Below are 23,550 nucleotides of genomic sequence, written 5' to 3' on the forward strand. Positions count from 1 at the left end.
CGCCAGGTTTCTCTGTCCATGGATATTCTCCAGGAAAGAATACTGGAATGGGTTGCCATGCCCTCCTCCAGGGGAATTTTCCCAACCCAGGGGTTGAACCCAGGTCTCTTGCATTGCAGGCAGATTCTTTACCGTCTGAGCCACCAGAGAAGCTTACTCACTAGGTTCAGTTATACAGAATTGAGTAGTAAGCCGAAGTCAGACTGATATTAGAGCAATTCAGGTGGAGAGTAGACCTGGTTCTTGTATCTCAGGTTATCTCAAGAAGGAACTGAAAATAATTGTGTCTCTTCTGGTATTTAGAACAGATATTAAAAGAAAAGGCATTTCTTTATTGAGAATATTAGATTATATAAGTATAATCTAATTATCTAAACTATGTTAGATGCATATAGTGTTTATATGCATATATGCATTCATATATATATATATATATATATATATATATATATGTCTTACCCAAGTTACAGAGGAAAATTTATTTTGTTTGCATTTTTTAAATGAATGTCGGTTTCTACTATCTCAACTTTTTCTGTGATTTTTAATTCTGTTGTCATAATCAGATTATTAGAGAGACAAGAATGGATGAAAGCAAAACATTACTGCATTATAATCATATTGGGAGCGGGATAACAAACAAAAGTATGGAATGGTGCACCATATTAGAAATTACAAAAGATTTATGACATTACATAATAAACCTATAGTCTACTAACTTTTTAACTTATTTAATTCAAAATTAAAATCAGAATTGATGTTTTCTTCATTGACTGAAGAACAAAGGCACAGAATGCTGTAGTCCCTTTGGAAAAGTACAAAAGGCAGGAGCACAAATAGAGAAATTCAAAAGTTTTTAGCAAAGTGATAGTGAGCATCTTGTTAAGTCACCACAAATAAGATAACAAGGAAAACGGAAATAGGAAGGGGAGGATCACTTTGATTCATTGGCTCAATGCATATTTACTGAACATGTACTTTATGTCAGATACTCTTCTGTTTGGAACATAGCAATGAACAAGAAAGAAAAAGATCCCAGCCTTAGCTATCAAGCAGTGTACTGAAAAAGGTGAAAGTGATTGTTAGGGGAAAGCAGCATTTGGAAGGAGAGTTGAAAGAAGCTAAATACACAGTACATGCATGGCAAGAAATCTGCTGAACAAAACAAATTACACAATACTTCCAGAATGACTTACTGCCTTGGGGAAATACAAAACAGAACACAAAGAAGAAGGAAAAATCACTGAAAACTGCAATCATAACAACTATGAGAAAAATGGTACTGGAATAGAGAAACTCAGTAAAAATACTATAATAGAATCAATCCCATGCAGTGCACAAATTAGATTCCCCAAGAAGCCAGGCAGGAAAAGCCAAATGTAGACAAAGTGAATGATGGGCCAGGATCAATCATCCATTTTAAGCAGCAGGCCTCCTTTTGGTGATTAAAATCAGTATTACATATCTATATGTAAGTATGTATACACATATAGACACATAAATACATATACATTTGTATATATTTCATACACACACACACAGATACACATACTGCAATCATGGAAAAATATGACCCTTTAACTGCATGGCAATTAAATGGTCCCAAGGAATTTTGCAAAACATAATTTACACTTTTCTTTAAAGTTTCATTTAAATGTATGTATAGCTCAGTTGGTAAATAATCTGCCTGCAATGCGGGAGACCTGGGTTTGATCTCTGGGTTGGGAAGATTCCCTGGAGAAGGGAAAGGCTGCCTACTCCAGTATTCTGGCCTTGAGAATTCCATGGACTCTACTTCATGGGGTCACAAAGAGTTGGACACGACTGAGCAGCTTTCACTTTCAAATATATATGTATATAACTTGCATTTATCATACAGAATGATACATGTTGCCCCCAAAATACAGTTGTCTTCCAAAAAGCAACAGCTGCTTTGAAAATTGAATATACATTGTATATTGAGGCACTTTCTTCTTCCTTTTGTGGTTCCATATACACTGGAAATACAAATATCATTATTAAATTCAGATTCATATTTAACTTAATCTGGTCATAACATATAAACTATCACGAAAAAGGTACAGATATCTGTTAGGAGCTCAGGTGAGCTGGAGAGAGAGCTGAGCTGCCAGAGAAGTCAATTAAAACAATCATGAGTGAAAATGGAAATCACACTGAAGCCTCCAATCACAGCAAAAGTAAAGTAAGAAGTTAAAACAGGAAAAGGCACCAGCTCCACACTTTCATTTCTCCCACTGAAGAGCACACCCATTGAAAGGCCTGATGGATTAGCACATAGGTGGGATCATCTCATGTGTGTCTTATTTTGTTCAGGGAAACCCAAACAGAAAGACTTGGTAGTTTTCTGGACCCAGGGATAGGGGTAGGTGTAGAGAGGAGAAAGATTATGAACACAGAAAGGTAAGGGTGCTGAGTCTGAGCAAGGAGTGTTTCACGTTTTACCCCTTCTTTCCTCATAAGGAGGCCTTGGCAGAAACGGCTGAGAAAGATCTCTACCAAAGGCCCCTGTTAAAGAAATCTAGGTGTGTAGTCTAGGAACACAAAAACACATGAGAACTTGACCTTCTGGAAGGGCCTGAGCCATTGACTGAAGATCTTTTCAGAGACCGCAATGCACTGGCTGTACACCGAGTCTGGTGGGAGGGCAGCTTTCCTCATGCGGCCTATCAAATAAACTTTTGCAATTGTTTACAGTTGCACCTGAAAAATTCATAATAGGCTTTCAACCACAAGCCAGACTTTTCACTAGGACTAGGAATTTCCCAGGTGGTGCACTGGTAAAGAATCCACCTGCCAATGCAGGAGATGCAAGAGATGTAGGTTTGATCCTTGATTTGGGAAGATTCTCTGGAGTAGGAAATGGCAGCCCACTCATGGAGTACCAGAGATGAACTTGACTGAGCACTCACACACATATACACAGACTCCACACTGCTCTCAAACTCAACACTAATTATGGGAAATTCAGAATAAATGTCAAGAAATATGTGCTTAAAAATAAATAAGTAAACATGTCTGGGAAGTTGTTATTTCTTAACAAATCAGGAGGTTGATATTTCATCCCCTGATTAGAAGAATGCTCCTCCATATTTTAGAATGTAGAATATATGTTTTGAGAAGCCAGGGATACAGAACTACTTTTCACAGTTCATTCAACTGCTCGTCATAGAAATCAAGAAAGATTTCTTGTTTCTAGCATTTTTTTTCACCCACCAACATGCACCAAACTAATTTCATCTCTCACGTAGAAAGCTATTAAGCTAATGGACTGATGTCCCTGAATCCACCTCTAAACTAGTATCTGAGAAATGTAAATCTGATCAAGTCCTTCCCGCACCTCCCCATGTGCTTAATTCCTGTCAGTAGCTTTCCATGGTTCTGAAAAAACAGTTCAAAGTCCTATATGGTTCTACATGACATACCCACTGCCTAACTCTACAGAGTCATTTTTCAGAATTATTCCTATAATTGCCAGATACATTGAAGTATCTTCAATTCCTCAGACACTGCAAGTTACTGCTTGTTTCAGAGCCTCTGCATATGCTGTTACTCTCATGCAGTCCAGCTCCCACCCCAACTCAACTCAAATGAGGTGTTAGTTTATATCTTCTTCATCCTCTTTATCACATATATCAACTTTCTCATTTTATTAATGACTGTCACCCAAGAGACTGTGACATATTTCATGTAAGCTGCTAGAAATATATAACTAAAAATTGGTTTAAATAAAAATGAATCAAAGGACATCGATACAAAAAAATCAACAAAACACAAAGGAAGACAAGAGATGAAAAGAAAGACAAAGGAACTACACTACTAAAATGAAACAACTAACAAAATGGCAATAATAAGTTCTTCATGATCAATAATTACTTTAAATGTAAATGGATTAACAGAAACAGACTCATAGACTTAGAGAATGAACATATGTTTACTGGGGGGAAGGGTGACAGGGGAGAGACAGACTGGGATTTGGGGATTGACATGTACACAGTGCTATATTTAAAGTAGATAACCAGCAAGGATCTATTGTAAAAAATGAAATAAATAGTTTAGGCTTTGCAAGAAACAAATACAAATGGACTAAACTCCCCTATCAAATCATAAGGTGGCTAAATGGATAAAAATGTAAGGTTCAGCTATATGCTGCCAATAAACAACTCAATTTAGATCTAAGAACACACACTGACTGAAAGTGAAGGGCGAAAAAGATAGTCCTTGCAAATGGTAACTAAAAACCAATAGGGATGGCTATAGTTGTATTAGAAACAAAAAGACTTTAAATCAAATATTCTTAGATGAGACAAAGGAAAACACATAATGATAAAAGGATATATCCACCAGGAAGATGCAATAAATATAACGGGCAGTCAAAAACATCCAACAAGGAAAAGCTCAAGAACAAGTGGCTTTGTTGGTAAATATTTCCAAACCACACATTTGATAAGGGGTTAATACCCAAAATACATGTATCTGACTCTCTGTAACCCTTTGGACTGTAGCCCACCAGGCTTCTCTGTCCATGGGATTTTTCAGGCAAGAATACTGGTGTGGGTTGCCATTCCCTCCTCCAGGGGATCTTCCCCATCCAGGGATGGGACATGCACTTCCTGTGTCTCTTGCACTGCTGGCAGACATTTTGCCCGCTGAGCCATCAGGGAAATCCCAAAATATGTAAGAGACTCCTACAAATAAATACCTTAAAAACAACAATAAAAAAGCCAAAGTAATAACTGGATTCAAAAATAGGCTGTTGATTTGAATAGATGTTTTTCCAAAGAAGACATACAAATATCCAACAAGTACATGAAAAAGAAAGTTCAAAGCCATTTCCATGTCAATTCAATGTCCAATCATTATGGAAATGAAAAAACTACAATGAGATGTTACCTCACACCTTCACAATAACTATTATTCCCCTTCATCATCACCAAAAAATTAACATGTAATAAGAAGTGGAGAAAATTGGACCATTTTCAAAACTGGTCTTGAGAATGCCAATAATATAGCTTATATAGAATATGGTATGGAGATTTTTCAAAAAATTAAAAATAGAACTACTATATGATCCAGCAATCCCACTTCTGGGTATTTATGCAAATAGTTGAAATCAGAACATCTAGGAAATGCAAATTAGCACTCCTATGTTCATTGCAGCACTATTCACAACAGATGGGATATGGATACAACTGGAATGTTCATCAACATATGAATGAATAAGAAAATGTGGTATGCACATACAATGGAATACTGTTCAACTTTAAAAAAAAAATAAGGAAATTTTGAAGTGTGAGAAAACATGGACAAACCCTGAAAATATTATGCTAAGTAAAGTAAGTCAGGTATTGATTGACAAACATTGCATGATTCCAGTTATATGAAATATCTAAAACAGCCAAATTCATGGAACCAAAGAATGGAATAGCAGTTGCTAGGGGCTAGGGTGAGGGGGAGTTCTGGAGGTACTTATCAAGGGCCATAAAGTTTCAGTTAAGCAAGATGAATAAACTCTGGAAGTCTGATGTACAGCAGTATAGTTATAGACAATAATAGTGTATTAAACACTTCACATTTTCAGAGAGTATAGGTAAAGTTAAGTGCTCTTAACACAAAAAGATAAAACAATAAAATAATCTAACCAGATAGCTGAGGAGATATAAATTTTTCTTCATAAACAGTTTCTGTAAATGAAATATGAATTAAATTTTAATGGGACATCAAAACACTTAAATGAAGGTGACTGCTTTGCCAATAATGCTTTCAAAGCAAAGACATTTCTTATGTGCTCATTTCCCATGTGTTCACAGTTTTCATAAAGACAAATCTCTAAAAACTTGAGTGTTAAATTTAACTTCTATAATATAATTATTTTGTAAAAACAGAAATCTGATCCAATTCAGAACTTATATGTGTGAAATGATATAATTTTATACAACTTTTGGCTTGCTGACATGAGAATCTTAGGATAAATTACTGATTAAAAAATTAGTAAAAAATCAAAAACCAAAAGACAAAAACACTAACCTTAAATTTTGCATTTAAATTCTTAAGGTACATAGATCACACTTCTACTTGCACTAAAGAACCTCTGATTAAGGAATGTAAAAGTGTTTAATAACATTTAAACCGATGCCTTTAGAATTCTTGTGCTTCAATATCCTTGAAGAATTTTGAAAAAATATATTTGATTATGTATTTTTGAATACACACATTTCTGAATATCTGTGTGTTTGGGTATACATATCCCCTCACAATGTTTAGTCTGACATCAAAACTGGTTGTCACAGATGTAACTAGCAGTAGATGCAATTTCTGATGTCTTATAAATATTAAATTTAAAAATAAAGTTGCTCCATGATCACTTAACTCTTTTAACCAAATCTAAATGCCAGAGCAATTTGACATATTTAAAAGAAGATTAAAGTTGAAAATTAAATTGCTAAGAATCCTGAATCAAAAATCAAGACAGTCCAGCATAGAAAAGAAGTGTGACAATAACAAACTGGGAACACAGACAGGAATTCATATTGCTCAGGCCAACTATGAGTTACTGGTGAGGACACACTACAAACAAATTTCAGATTGCTGTAGATATAGCTGAATGTATGTATCAATCCAAATTCATATGTTAAAATCCAATTCCCAAAGTGATGGTATTTGGAGAAGTGGCCTTTGGGAGATGATTAGGTCAGGAGGGTAGAGCAGTCATGAATGGGCTTACTGCCCTTATGAAAGAGGGTTCACAAAGCTCCCTTACTCCTTCCACCATGTAATGGTCTTACTAATAGAATTCTTAGCCTCCAGAACTGTGAGAAGTAAATTTTTCTTCTTTACAGACTACCTAGTTTATGGTGTTTTATTATAGCAGCCAAATGGACTAAGAAATCCACTTGATATGTAGTTAGAATATAATATATTCATCCTCTGTAGTATTATGCTTGTAACTTTTATTGCAGAATATGGATTAACCAATTACTTCTTTTATAAATTTAATAATTTCCTTATAATTATATTTGTTTCATATTAAACAGGGACAAGACATGTCACCTTAAATAAGTCTGTACTTATTGTTTCTATCTCATTTCTTTCTTTTTTTTTTTTTACTCTTCCAAATTCCCCCCTTCAGTAAACACAGTAATTAATTTCAGTCACTAGTGTATAATTTAATTTTGGCACTCTGGCCTTATAAATGGGGCTATAGTTATTAATCAGTATGGCAAGGTAATCTTGGAAAAAATGGTCTAGAAATCTGTTTTTCATTACCTACTCAATGGACAACTTTTCTGGGTCTTAGTTCTAAAATGTCTTATAGGTCTTCACAGAACCGCTCAACTTCAGCTTCTTCATCATTACTGGTCGGGGCATGGACTTGGATTACTGTGATATTGAATGGTTTGCCTTGAAAATGAACAGAGATCATTCTATCATTTCTGAGATTGCATCTAAGTACTGCATTTGGACTCTTTCGTTGACTATGATGGCTACTTCATTTCTTCTAAGGGATTCCTGCCCACAGTAGTAGATACAATGATCATCTGAGTTAAATTCACCAATTCCAGTCCATTTTAGTTCGCTGAGTCTTAGAATGTTGACGTTCACTCTTGCAATCTCCTCTTTGAGCACATCCAATTTGCCTTGATTCATGGACCGAATTTTCCAGGTTCATATGCAATATTGCTCTGTACAACTACAGACCTTGCTTCTATCACCAGTCACATCCACAACTGGGTGTTGCTTTTGCTTTGGCTCCATCCCTTCATTCTTTCTGGAGTTATTTCTCCACTGATTTCCAGTAGCATATTGGGCACCTACAGACCTAGGGAGTTCATGTTTTAGTGTCCTATCTTTTTTCATTGTCATACTGTTCATGGGGTTCTCAAGGTAAGAATATTGAAGTGGTTTGCCATTCCCTTCTCCAGTAGACCACATTCTGTCATTCTTTTCATTACAGGGGACTGGAATGCAAAAGTAGGAAGTCAAGAAACCTGGAGTAATAGGCAAATTTGGCCTTGGAGTACAAAATGAAGCAGGGCAAAGGCTAATAGAGTTCTGCCAAGAGAATGCATTGGTCATAGCAAACACCCTCTTCCAACAACACAAGAGAAGACTCTACACATGGACATCACCAGATGATTAACACCAAAATCAGATTGATTATACTCTTTGCAGCCAAAGATGGAGAAGCTCTATACAGTCAGCAAAAATAAGACCAGGAGCTGACTATGGCTCATATCATGAACTCCTTATTGCCAAATTCAGACTTAAATTGAAGAAAGTGGGGAAAACCATTAGACCATTCAGGTATGAACTAAATCAAATCCCTTATGATTATACAGAGAAAGTGAGAAATAGATTTAAGGGACTAGATCTGATAGACAGAGTGCCTGATGAACTATGGATGGAGGTTCGTGACATTGTACAGGAGACAGGGATCAAGACCATCCCCAAGAAAAAGAAAAGCAAAAAAGCAAAATGGCTGTTTGAGGAGGCCTTACAAATAGCTGTCAAAAGAAGAGAAGCAAAAAGGAAAGGAGAAAAGGCAAGATATACCCATTTCAATGAAGATTTCCAAAGAATAGAAAGGAAAGATAAGAAAGCCTTCCTCAGCGATCAGCGCAAAGAAATAGAGGAAAACAATAGAATGTGAAAGACGAGAGATCTCTTCAAGAAAATTAAAGATACCAAGGGAACATTTCATGCAAAGATGGGCTCAATAAAGGACAGAAATGGTATGACCTAACAGAAGCAAGCAATATTAAGAAGAGGTGGCAAATACACAGAAAACTGTACAAAAAAGATCTCCATGAACCAGATAATCACGATGGTGCAATCACTCACCTAGAGCTAGACATCCTGGAATGTGAAGTCAAGTGGGCCTGAAGAAGCATCACTATGAACAAAGCTAGAGGAGGTTATGGAATTCCAGTTGAGCTATTTCAAATCCTAAAAGATGATGCATTGAAAGTGCTACACTCAATATGCCTGCAAATTTGGAAAACTTAGTAGTGGCCATAGGACTGGAAAAGTTCAGTTTTCATTCCAATCCCAAAAAAAGGCAATGCCAACAAAAGCTTAAAGTACTGCACAATTGCACTCATCTCACACGCTAGTAAAGTAATGCTCAAAATTCTTCAAGTCAGGCTTCAGCAATACGTAAACCGTGAACATCCAGATGTTCAAGCTGCTTTTAGAAAAGGCAGAGGAACCAGAGATCAAATTGCCAACATTTGCTGGATCATGGAAAAAGCAAGAGAGTTCCAGAAAAACATCTATTTCTGCTTTATTGACTATGCCAAAGCCTTTGACTGTGTGGATCACAATAAACTGTGGAAAATTCTGAAAGAGATGGGAATACCAGGCCACCTGATCTGCCTCTTGAGAAACCTGTATGCAGGTCAGGAAACAACAGTTAGAACTGGACATGGAACACAGACTGGTTGCAAATAGGAAAAGGAGTATGTCAAGGCTGTATATTGTCACCCTGCTTATTTAATTTCTATGCAGAGTACATCATGAGAAACTCTGAGCTGGAAGAAGCACAAGCGGGAATCAAGATTGCTGGGAGAAACATCAGTAACCTCAGATATGCAGATGACACCAACGTTATGGCAGAAAGTGAAGAGGAACTAAAGAGCCTCTTGATGAAAGTGAATGAGGAGTGTGAAAAAGTTGGCTTAAAGCTCAACATTCAGAAAACTAAAATTGTGACATCTGGTCCCTTCATTTCATGGCAAATAGATGGGGAAACAGTGTCTAACTTTATTTGTGGGGGTTCCAAAATCACTGCAGATGGTGATTGCAGCCATGAAATTAAAAGATGCTTACCCCTAGGATGGAAAGTTTTGACCAGCCTCGACAGCATATTAAAAAGCAGAGACATTACTTTTTCAACAAAGGTCCATCTAGTCAAGGCTATGGTTTTCCAAGTGGTCCTGTAGAGATGTGAGAGTTGGACTATAAAGAAAGCTGAGTGCCAAAGAATTGATGCTTTTGAACTATGGTGTTGGAGAAGACTCTTGAGAGTCCCTTGGACTTCAAGGAGTCCTTCTCCTTCATCCTAAAGGAGATCAGATCTGGGTGTTCATTGGAAGGACAGATGTTGAAGCTGAAACTCCAAGACTTTGGCCATCTGATGCGAAAAGGTGACTCATTTGAAAAGACCATGATGCTGGGAAAGATTGACGGCAGGAGGAGAAGTGGATGACAGAGGATAAGATGGTTGGAAGGCATCACCGACTCAATGGACATGAGTTTGGGTAAACTACAGGAGTTGGTGATGGACAGGGAAGCCTGGCATGCTGTAGTTCATGGGATCATAAAGAGTTGATACGACGAGTGACTGAACTGAACTGAACTCAGTATACATGATTTTGAGCAAATTTCCGGAGATAGTGGAGGACAGGTGAGCCTGGAGTGTTTCAGGTCATGGTGATGCAGAGTCAGACACAGTTTTGTGACTGGACAACAAACATCTGTATCTATATTACACAATCACTGAAAGTAAAGGGTACTACTTTTTTTAACATTTTCTAGAGGAAAATGAAATGCTTCAGAGATTAGACTAGATACTGGGATTACTGGTTAAATTATTCTGGAATTATTTAAGAATTTTGTCCATAAGAATTATTGGAAAATAATGTTCTTCCATGAATACATTCCTTAAAACAGGAAACAACATAAATACTAAAGGGACTATATTTTCAAAAATTATGAGTGGAAAGGCCAAACTATAATGCACTCAATATTTATTACAAGCAGAACACACTTTAAGATTAATGGCTACAACACTTCCCTCAAAGCTTACACTACCATTTAACTCACTGCCTCATGAACATTATAAGGCTGTTTTATGGTGATATCAGGCATTCTTCATTCTGACTCTCAATCCTCTACACACTGTGGAGGAATGAGGCCACCTCTCTAAAAATAGGCCTTTGGTCCTGTCAACTGGAACTAAAATTATATCACCCACATGACAAAAATTCTTAATTGAGCAATCCTTTGTAATGGTAGACTCCAGAATTACATTATTAAAATCACATCATTTGACAAAACATATGAAATGTGAATGTTATTAAGGCATGTGCTCAAAACTGATTTTATTATTGTTAGAACACATGATTCATCCTTTGACCAGCCAGTGTTAAGACCATAATTGTAGTAATACTAATCTGGTTTTACCTGGAAAATGAGGTTTGCTTCACTCTTATTCAACTATAAAATAAAATTATGAATTGGTGATAATATACCAATTAAAGCAGTGGCATGTGTGTATGCATGCTAAGTTGCTTCAGTCATGTCTGACTTTGTGACTGGATGGACTGTAGTTAGCCACGCTCCTCTGTCTATGGGATTCTCCAGGCAAGAATACTGGATTGGGAGGCATTGCCATCTTCTACAGGATCATCCCAATCCAGGGGTTGAGACTGTGGCTTTTAGGTCTCCTGAATTCACAGGGATGTTTTTACCACTAGCACCACCTGGGAAGCCCAAGGCAGTTTTACACAATGCTTAAAAAGTTGAATGATAACTCTACATACTCTAAGGCTCATATTTTAAAAACCATGCTTCTTTTCAATTGTAATAATCAGGAGTATTTATTCACCATTTTCAAAACCATAATGTGCTATCTAATTGTGAATGTTGTTGTTTAGTCACTCAGTCATGTCCAACTTTTTTGACCCCATGGACAGAAGCACACCAGTCTTCCCTGTCCTTCAGCATCTCCTTGGAGCTTTCTCAAACTCATGTCCATTGAGTCAGTGATGCACCCAACCATCTCATCTTCTGTCATCCCCTTCTCCTTCTGCCTTCAGTCTTTAGCAGCATCAGGTTCTTTTCTAATGAGTCAACTCTTTGCATCAGGAGGCCAAAGTATTGGAATTTCAGCTTAAGCGTCAGTCCTTCCAATGAATATTCAGGACTGATTTACTTTAGGACTGACTGGCTTAATCTCCTTGCAGTCCAAGGGACTCTCAAGTGTCTCACCCAACAACACGACTCAAAAGTTCAAAGGCAGTGCTTTTGAACTCTGCCTAAAAAGAGTATTAAAGATTTTTACATCTGAAAATATAACCTATATTCAGTTACAGGTAAAATAAATATGTAACAATGCAGAAAATTTCTACAATACTTTTGATAAAGAATTCTTTCAATAGTATTGTTAGCAATTTAGAAAATATAAAAATTTTTGCAGGGAAAAATAAAATGAATTAAAACAATTTGTAAGCAAAAAGCAATGGAGGAAGGGAAAGATATACCCAACTGAATGCACACTTTCAGAGAACAGCAATAGAGAGATAAGAAAGTCTTCTTAAGGGAACAATGCAAAGAAATAGAGGAAAACAATAGAATGGGAGAGAGTAGAGATCTTTTCAAGAAAATTGGGAGTTATCAAGTTAACTTTTCATATGAGGATAGGCATGATAAAGTACAGAAATGGTAAGGACCTAACAGAAGCAGAAAAGACTAAGAGGTGGCAAGAATACAAGAATTATACAAAACAGGTCTTTGACCCAAAAAACCACGATGTTATGGTCACTCATCTAGAGCCAGACATCTTGGAGTATGAAGTCATGTGGGCCTTAGGAAGCATTACTATGAACAAAGCTAGTGGAGGTGTTAGAATTTTGGTTTAGTTATTTAAAATTCTAAATAATTATGCTGTTAAAGGGTTGCACTCAATAAGCCAGCAAATTTGGAAAACTCAGCAGTGGCCACAGGACTGGAAAAGGTCAGTTTTCATTTCAACTCCAAAGAAAAGCAATGCCCCAAATGTTCAAACTACCAAACAATTGTGCTCATTTTGCACACTAGTAGATTATGCTCAAAATCTTTTAAGCCAGGCTTCAGCAGCAGATAAACTGAGAACTTCCAGATGTACAAGCTGGTTTTAGAAAAGGCAGAGGAACCAGTTATCAAATTGCTAACATCCGTTGGATCATAGAAAAAGCAAGAGAATTCCAGAAAAACACATACTTCTGCATCATTGAGTACACTAAAGCCTTTGACTGTGTTTATAACAAAAAACTGTGGAAAATTCTCAAAGAGATAAAAGTACCAGACCACCTTACCTGTCTTCTAAGAAGCCTGTATGCAGGTCAAGAAGCAATAGTTAAAACTGGACATGGAACAATGAACTGGTTAAAAATTGGGAAAGGAGTATGTCACAGCCATATATTGTCACTCTGCTTATTTAACTTCTATGCAGAGTCCATCATGCAACATGAAAGGCTGGATGAATCACAAACTTCTATCAAGATTACTGGGAGAAATATCAACAAATTCAGATATGCAGATGATACCACTCTAATGGCAGAAAGCAAAGAGGAACTAAAGAGCTTCTTAATGAGGGTGAAAGAGGAGAGTGAAAAAGCTGGCTTAAAACTCAACATTCAAAAAGTAAAGATCATGGCATCCAGTCCCATTACTGCATGGCAAATAGATAGGGAAAAAGTGGAAACAGTGAAAGACTTTGTTTTCTTGGGCTCCAAAATCATTGTGGATGGTGACTGTAGCTACGAAATTAAAAGACGCTTTCTCCTTGGAAGAAAAGCTATGACAAACCAAGATAGTGTACTAAAAACTAGAGACACCACTTTGCTGACAAATATTCATAAGAGTCAAAGTTATGGTGTTTTCAATAGTCATGTATGGATATAAGAGTTGGATCATAAAGAAGGCTGAACACTAAAAAAGTTGATGCTTTTTAATTCTGGTGCTGGAGAAGACTCTTGAGAATCCCTTGGACAGCAAGGAAATCAAACCAGTCAATCCTAAAGGAAATCAACCCTGCATATTTACTGAACAGATTTATTATGAAGCGCCAATATTTTGGCCGTCTGATGCAAAAAACTGGCTCATTGGAAAAGACTCTGATGCTGAGAAAGTCTAAAGAAGGAGGAGAAGGGGATGGCAGAGGTTGAGATGGTTTGATGGCATCACTGACTCAATGGACATGAGTTTAAGCAAACTCTGGGAGATGGTGAAGGACAGAGAAGCCTAGCTTTCTACAGACCAGTTGCAAACTGTCAGACATGACTTAGCAACTGAACAAAACCAAAATTGTACCTACTGTTCATGACAGCATGATTCCTATAACCAAAAAGTGTAAACTAATGTCCATCACCCAATGAGTGGAAAAATTAAATGTGGTATATCCATACAATGGAATGGTATTTATCAGTCAAAATGAATAAATTAATGATAAATGCTACAGCATGGATGAACCTTGAAAACATTATGCTAAGTAATGTTTTACTAGTCATGTAATGCTAGTCATGTGTTACATGATTCTATTTATATGAAATGTTCTAAAAAGACAAATCTCTGGAAACAGAAGGTGGCATTGTGGTTGTCTGGGATTGGCAGTATGTTAGCAGTGACTGTTAACAGGAAGGGGATTTCTTACTGAGGTGATGAAAATGTTCTAAAACTGACTGTGGTGGGTGCACATAGCTCTGAATATATTAAAACCTACTGAACTGTACACTTTAAACGGGTGAATTATGGCATATGAATTATATCTCAAAGTCTCTTTAAACATTAGAGGACACAGCCATAAAATTATATTGGAAGGGTCAATAAAATCTCATAGTTCCAAGTAAGAAATAATCTTTTCACTCAGTTTTATAACAAGACTGACAACATCAGTAGCAGCATTCTTGCTGACAACTCTTCTATGTCTCTCTATTTTTGGATTTTCGGAATTAATAGATTAACATTAAAAGAAATATGATAAGCTTGGAGACCAACTGGTCTACATATCTTAATTAGAAAAAATAAATGTTTCTGGAATATTCTTATGTGTCTAATAATATGATGATGATGATAAAAGCAACAATAAAACTAGAGTACTGGTAGCTAATAGTTATTAAATGTTTAATATGAATAACTATGTAATAAGCTCTGTTCCATGTGTTTTACAGGCATTAACTTCTTTCATCCTCACCATAGCATTGCGAGGTTTAAACTATTATTGCCTCCATTTGACAGATCAGAAAAATGAGGTTAAATAAACTTCCTGAGGTTACAACAGCTAGCAAGGATAGGGTTAGAATTCTGGCTGTCTGTTTTAGAGTTCATGCTCAATCATTATGCTTTCAATAGCAACATATTAGTTGCAAAATGACAAAGAAACTACTTAAGGCAATAACCTCTAGTGAGGCTATTACAATTTCATTTAAATCAAATAATAACTATAATTATCATAATAAAGTATTTTTATCATGATAAAGTAAATTTTATGATAAAAAGATTTATCATAATAAACTTGCAAAATGACACTAGTACTTACTGATGACTGACACTGTAAAGAAGACTAATTTATAATAAAAATAAATAAGCTATAAAGAAAGAATGATAGAAAATTTATGTTTTTATAGTCTTAATAATTAGAAAAGTGATTTGTTAAAGAGTTGACTTATGGGCTCACTACTTTTTTCAAGTATATATCTAGTTACAACGTAGGCATATATTAGTTAATACTTCCAGAATCATGAAGGGGTGAACAAACCTGTTGTGACAAAACAGTCCTTCAAATATCAGGAATCATCCAAGGATTAAAGAGTTTTTATCAGTATTAGTGGGTTCATATAAAATATGAAGATGGAAAGTGAGTTCACTATCTGAATTATGCTGGTGGATATTATACAAAATCTAATTAGAAAGAATGTATAATAGTATATTTAAATTGATAAATTAGACAAATATTCTAAAAGATGAGTTAATATGCAGACACAATTCCTCATATGATAGGAAATTAAACCTTTTCTAATTATAACAGACCTTACTAATTATTATGAAATACTAATGAGAAAAACATACATTTTTAACAATGGTAATAAATCAGGTCTACATAATCATGACAATTTTATCATGCCAGGTATCACTGGATATACACAAGTTAAGATATGGCAAAGCTAAAACTTAAACTTAATTTAAATCTATGGGTAAGACAACAGTGAAAAGTTTCCATTATATAACAAGTTTAATATTTTGTCTCAGGTGAATCAACTCTACAAGATTTGACCATACCACAAGGTCCAGGTTTCAAAAGAGACAAAATCAAGAAAAAGTGATACCTAGCAAATTTACTTAAATATTAGAGATAATAAAAGTTGCAACTATAGTAAGGAGTATTATAAGAAAACTAGTTAACTTCTTAGAAGGATTTGTACTGATAGGTTTAACTCAACAGCATCAGTAACATTTTAATAACTGCTCATGTATAAATAATGTGCATCTTTTGGTGACTGAAAAGTTCATTTGGATTGTCATCTCTATTATTCAAGTATATTGATTTTATTACTGAATTTTTAATCAATAAATAAAGATTTGAGCAAAGCAGTTGTCAATAGTTCAACTAGACAATGTTTTGGGGCATTGGACAAATATTAAAAAAAAGTTTCCTCTAGTATATGAAAACACCTTTGACATCAAAGGAACCTGCTGTAGTATAACAGCATATGTAGCACATATTTATGATGTTAAAAAAATGACAAAGTTGGGAATTTTTAATGGATTGCTGTTGGTGTTGTTTAGTTGGTAAGTAGTGTCCAACTCTTTCGTGACCCCCATCGACTGTAGCCTGCCAGACTCCTCTGTCCATGGGATTTTCCAGGCAACAATATTGGAGTAGGTTGCAATTTCCTTCTCCAGAGGATCTTCTTGACATAGGGATTGAAACTGCATCTCCTTCATTGGCAGGTGAATTATTTACCACTGAGACACCTGGGAGGCCATTTAATGCCTTATAGAGATACATAACAGTATATATGAAATTGGTATCATTTAAGGAAAACAACTGGATGTTTTATATATTCAATTTATATATAAATATACCTTTATATATAAATATAAATTTATATATAAATATACGTTTATATAAAAATATACAATTTATATATAAATATTACAAAGTTAAACTGAAATATTTATTTGTATGTGCATATTTCAAGGAGATAGAATGAAATTAATGACACAGTTTTTAGCTAAAATGTAGCTGTCTCTTAGAAAGAGCTTGGTTCTATTTTTTAAGCATAAACACAAACTTTATAACATAGAGTTATAGATACTTAAGCATTATTGGCATTTAAGATACATACAGACAGTTCAAGGCAACAACCTAAAGATTTAAATAATTGTATGGCTATTACTTCATAGTCTGAGACGTACATTCAATTGGCTATTGGTATTGAAAGACTCAAATTAAACAATAGACAGCACATAACAGTATGTCACAAAATTATAGTCTGTTGAAAATGAACAGAGTCCGTGAGCATCGTTGTTGTCAGTGTGTCAACAATGGCACAATGTGGCAGTAATGATACATTATCTGATTTTTAAAACTGCAGTCACAAAAAATCTTTTATATAAAGAGTAAACAATTTGCAATTTCCCAATGAACTAAAGTCATAATAATTTTTGAATGACACACCCTGATAATACAAAGTATAAAATATCATTTCCAGCAGAAGTTCAAGTAGCTAATGAGGTTAATATATCACTTTGATGGGAGTTTTAGAGACAGTTCAGAAAAAATAAAAAAGGATTCTAAATAGAGAAATATTAGAAGGGCACCCCACACCAGTACTCTTGCCTGGAAAATCCCATGGACGGAGGAGCCTGGTAAGCTGCAGTCCATGGGGTCGCTAGGAGTCGGACACGACTGAGCGACTTCACTTTCACTTTTCACTGTCATGCATTGGAGAAGGAAATGGCAACACACTCCAGTATTCTTGCCTGGAGAATCCCAGGGATGGGGGAGCCTGGTGGGCTGCTGTCTCTGGGGTCTCACAGAGTTGGACACAACTGAAGTGACTTAGCAGCAGCAGCAGAATATAAGCAAAATGAAATATTTTCAGATAACTTAAAATTCAGCCCTGAATTTATTACTGAATATTTACCTGGAGCCAAGTCCTTAATATTTAATAAGTTATGTTTCTTATGTTAAAAAAATAAGGTAGATGGACTAGATTACTCTTAACTCTGACCTCTCCAATTCAATTTTTGATTATTGTTGTGTGTCTAAAAAGTAGTTATTATCTTAACTCTAAAACATGCTTTTCTATCACATTACTTGTGTGTGTACATGCTGCTGCTGCTGCTAAGTTGCTCCAGTCATGTCCAACTCTGTACAACCCCATAGATGGCAGCCTACTAGGCTCCTCTGCCCCTGGGATTCTCCAGGAAAGAATGCTGGAGTGGGTTGCCATTTCCTTCTTCAATGCATGAAAGTGAAAAGTGAAAGTGAAGTTGCTCAGTCGTGTCTGACTCTTCACGACCACATGGACTGCAGCCTACCAGTCTCCTCTGTCCATGAAAGTTTCCAGGCAAGAGTACTGGAGAGGGTTGCCATTACCTTCTCCAAAATGCTCCACTTCACATTGGCTCAAGACTGAACCCCTTTTAGTATTTCTATTGACTTTTATTAATTCTGTTTTAACTCTCTGATGAGAGTGCTGTCCTTCATTTTCATTAATAAAATCTATTAGAACCTTGTACACGAAAATTTTATATGCTGAGAGGATTGTGTGTAGCACACTGGATTTTCTGAAAAATAATACTATTTGCAAAGTAGGAGATAAAGTTTGTACTGAGGGTAGGAAAAGAAGTGACACAGTGAAATTTTTGGAGAAAAGGGAGGTAGTTTAAGGAATCTCTGATGAAAATAGAGTAAGATTTATGGAGCTAATAGATGAAAAATATATTAAAAAGAGGTGGCAAAAATACATAAAAGAAATATACAAAAAAGATCTTAATGATCCAGAAAACTATGAAATTGTCATCATTCACTCAGAGCCAAACATCTTGGAGTACAAAGTCAAGTAGGTTGTTAGGAAGCATATCACTACAAACAAAGTTAGTTGAGGTGACGGAATTCCAGCTGAGCTATTTCAAATCCTAAAAGATGATGCTGTTAAAGTGCTGCACTTAATATGCCAGCAAACAGGGAAAGCTCAGCAGTGTCCACAGGACTGGAAAAAGGTCAGTTTTCATTTCAATCCCAAAGAAAGGCAAGGTCATAGAATGTTCAAACCACCACACATCTGCACTCTGTTCACATGCTAACAAGTAAAACTTCTCCAAGCCAGGTTTCAACAGTATGTTAACCACGAATTTTCAGATGTTCAAGATGGATTTAAAAAAGGCAGAGGAACCAGAGATCAAATTGCAAACATCCATTTGATCATAGAAAAAGCAAGAGAATTCCAGAAAAACATCTACTTCTGCTTTATTGACTACACCAAAGCCTTTGACTGCGTGGATCACAAAAGACTGTGGAAAATTCTTAAAGAGATGAGAATAGCAGACCACCTTACCTGCCTCCTGAGAAACCTATATGCTGGTCAAGAAGCAACAGCTATACAGCAATCAGAGAAGAAAAATAAATAAAAGGAATCCTGATCAGAGAATAAATAAAGCTCTCACTGTTTGCAGATTACATGATACTGTACACAGAAAACCCTAAAGACAGGAATAGAAAATTACTAGAGCTAATCAGTGAATTTAGCAAAGTTGCAGGATATAAAATCAATACACAGAAATCACTCGCATTTCTATATACTAACAGTGAAAAATCAGAAAGAGAAATTAAGGAATTAAGCTCATTCACCACTGCAACAAAAAGAAACAAATATCTAGGAATAAACTTACCTAAGGAGACAAGAGAACTGTGCACATAAAATTATAAGACGCCAATGAAAGATTCATAGTTGAGATAAACAGATGGAGAGATATTCTATGTTCCTGGGTAGGAAGAATCAATATTGTGAAAATGACTAAACTACCAAATGTAATCTACAGATTCAGTGCTATCAAATTACCAATGGCATTTTTCACAGAACTAGAACAAAAATTTTCACAATTCATATGGAAACACAAAAGACCCTGAATAGCCAAAGCAGTCTTGAGAAAGAAGAATGGACCTGGAGGAATCAATGTTCCTGACTTCAGATTATACTGCAAAGCTATAGTCATCAAGAGAGGATGATACTGGCACAAAAACAGAAATATAGACCAATGGAACAAGATAGAAAGCCCAGAAATAAACCCACGCACCTATGGGTGGCCTTATTTTTGGCAAAGGAGGCATGAATATTCAATGGAGCAAAGACAGCCTCTTCAATAAATGGTGCTGGGAAAACTGAACAGATACATGTAAAAGAATAAAATTAGAACACTTCCTAACACCATACCCAAAGATAAACTCAAAATGGATTAAAGACTTAAATGTAAGACCAGAAACTATAAAACTCTTAGAGGAAAACATAGGTAAAACACTTGATGACATAAATCAAAGCGAGTTCCTCTATGACCCACATTCAGAGTAATGGAAATGAAAACAAAAGTAAACAAGTGGGACATAATTAAACTTACAAGCTTTTGCACAGCAAAGGAAACTGTAAGCAAGGTGAAAAGACAACCCTCAGAATGGGAGAAAATAATAGCAAATGAAACAACTGCCAAAGGGATTAATTTCCAAAATATACAAGCAGCTCATACAACTCAATGCTAGAAAAGCAAACAACTCAATCAAAAAGTGGGAAAAAGACCTAAACAGACATTTCTCCAAAGAAGACATACAGGTGGCTAATACACATATGAAAAGATGCTCAACATCGCTCATTATTAGAGAAATGCAAATCAAAACCGCAATGAGATATCACCTCACACTGGTCAGAATGGCCATCTTCGAAAAGTCTACAAACAATAAATGCTGGAGAGGGTGTGGAGAAAAGGGAACACTCTTGCACTGTTGGTGGGAATGTAAATTGATACAGCCACTAGGGAAGATTGTATGGAGATTCCTTAAAAAGCAAGGAATAGACCCAGCAATCCCACGCCTGGGTGTAAACCCTGAGAAAACCAAAATTGAAAAAAACACATGTATCCAATTGTTCATTGCAGCACTATTTACAATAGCTAGAACATGGAAGCAACCTAGATGTCCATCAACAGATGAATGAATAAAAAATGTTGGTACATATACACAATGGAATATTAGTCATAAAAAGGAACACATTTGAGTCAGTTCTGATGAGGTGGATGAACCTAGAACCTATTATACAGAGTGAAGTGAGTCAGAAAGAAAAAGATAAATATCATATTCTAACACACATATATAGAAACTAGAAAAATGGTACTGAAGGATTTATTTAAAAGACAGCAATGGGGAAACAGACATAGAGAATAGACTTATGGACATGGGGAGAGGAGAGAAGAGGTTGAGACGTATGGAAAGAGTAACATGGAAACTTGCATTATCATATGTAAAATAGATGGCCAACAGGAATTTGCTCTATGGCTCAGGAAACTCAAACAAGGGCTCTGTATCAACCTAGAGGGGTGTGGTGGGGAAGGAGGTTGGAGGGAGTTTGAAAAGGGAAGAGATATATGTATACCTATGGCTGATTCATGTTGAGGTTTGAGAGAAAATTACAAAATTTTGTAAAGCAATTATCCTTGAATAAAAAGATAAATTAAAAAAAAATAGGAAGCAACAACTAGAACAGGTCATGGAACAACAGATTGGTTCCAAATTGGGAAAGGAATACATCAATGCTGTACATTGTCACCCTGCTTATTTAACTTATATGAAGAGTATATCATGAGGAACTCCAGACTGGATGAAGATAGGACTAACATAGACAGTGTATTGATAGACAGAGACATTATTTTGCCAATAAAGGTCCATCTAGTCAAAGCTATGTTTTTTTTCCAGTAGTCATGTATGGATGTGAGAGTTGGAAAATAAAGAAGATTGAGAGCCAAAGAATCGGTGCTTTTGAACTGTGTTGTTGGAGAAGATTCTTGAGAGTCCCTTGGACTGCAAGGAGATAAAGCCTGTCAATCTCAAAGGAAATCAATCTTGAATATTCATTAGAAGGACTGATGCTGAATCTCCAATACGTTGGCCACCTGATATGAAGATCTGGCTCATTAGAAAAGACTCTGATGCTGAAAAATATCAAAGACAGGGAGAGAAGTGGACAACAGAGGACAAGACATTGGATGGCATCACTGACTCAATGGACATGAGTTTGAGCAAACTCTGAGAGGTGGTGAAGGACAGGGAAGCTGGCATGCTGCAGTCTATGGGGCCACAAAGAGTCAGACACAACTGAGTGACTGAACAACAAGACATTTATCTACTTTCAGTTCAGTCGCTCAGTCATGTCTGACTGTTTGCAACCCCATGAACCACAGCACACCAGGCCTCCCTGTCCATCACCAACTCCCAGAGTTCACCCAAACCCATGTCCATTGAGTCGATGATGCCATCCAACCATCTCATCCTCTGTCGTCCCCTTCTCCTCCTGCCTTCAATCTTTCCCAGCATCAGGGTCCTTTCAAATGAGTCAGCTCTTCGCATCAGGTGGCAAAGTATTGGAGCTTCAGCTTCAACATCAGTCCTTTCAATGAACACTCAGGACTGATCTCCTTTAAGATGGACTGGTTGGATCTCCTTGCAGTCCAAGGGACTCTCAAGAGTCTTCTCCAACACCACAGTTCTAAAGCATCAATTCTTTGCTGCTCAGCTTTCTTTATAGTCCAACTCTCACTTCCATACATGACCACTGACTATAGCCTTGACTAGACAGACCTTTGTTGGCAAAGTAATGTCTCTGCTTTTTAATACGCTGTCTAGGTTGGTTTATTACTAATTATTTTATCAAATTTCTGACAACTTCTTCTTTCAAAAGAACATAAATTTATTACTTTACAGTTCTGAAATTCAGCAGTCCAAAATACATCTCTGTAGACTAACCGTGTGTGCTGAGGTATATTCCTTTTGGAGGCTCTGAGACAGAATACATTTATTTGCCTTTTTCAGTATCTAGAGACTTTTTTTTTTAACTTTACAATATTGTATTAGCTCCTTTTGAATATAGTCTCCTCCCCTGGGGAGGGTAATGGCAACCCACTCCAGTGTTCTTGCCTGGAGAATTCCATGGGCAGAGGAGCCTGACAGGGTACAGTCCATGGAGTCGCAAAGAGTCAGACACGACTGAGTGACTAACACACACACAAACACACACACACACACAGAGTCTCCTTCTCACAAAACATCATTCATGAGTGCTTTAATAATCACATCACTTATCAACTCCTCCCCTCCTCTTTCTTTCATTATGACCCTTGTAATTATATTGAGTGTACCCAGATAATCCTGCATAATTTTCCATCTCAAAATCTTTAATTAACAATCTGGAGATTCTCTTTGGATATGTTAAGTCACTTCAGTCATGTCTGACTCTTTGTGATCCTATGGACCATAGCCCTCCAGTGTCCTTTGACTGTGGGATTCTCCAGGCAAGAATATTGGAGTGGGTTTCCCTGCCCTCCTCCAGGGGATCTTTCCAACCCAGGGATTGAACTTGAGTCTCATGTCTCCTGCACTGGCAGGTGGATGGCTTTAGCCATGTAAATTAATATATTCATGGGTTCTGGGGATTAAGATATGGGTATGTTTGAAGGTCGGGGTGTTGTTTGTTATTCTACATACTGTATATTCCATCTTCTGCTCCC

Source organism: Bubalus kerabau, chromosome 7 (assembly GCF_029407905.1).
Source record: "Bubalus kerabau isolate K-KA32 ecotype Philippines breed swamp buffalo chromosome 7, PCC_UOA_SB_1v2, whole genome shotgun sequence".
Taxonomy (NCBI): domain Eukaryota; kingdom Metazoa; phylum Chordata; class Mammalia; order Artiodactyla; family Bovidae; genus Bubalus; species Bubalus kerabau.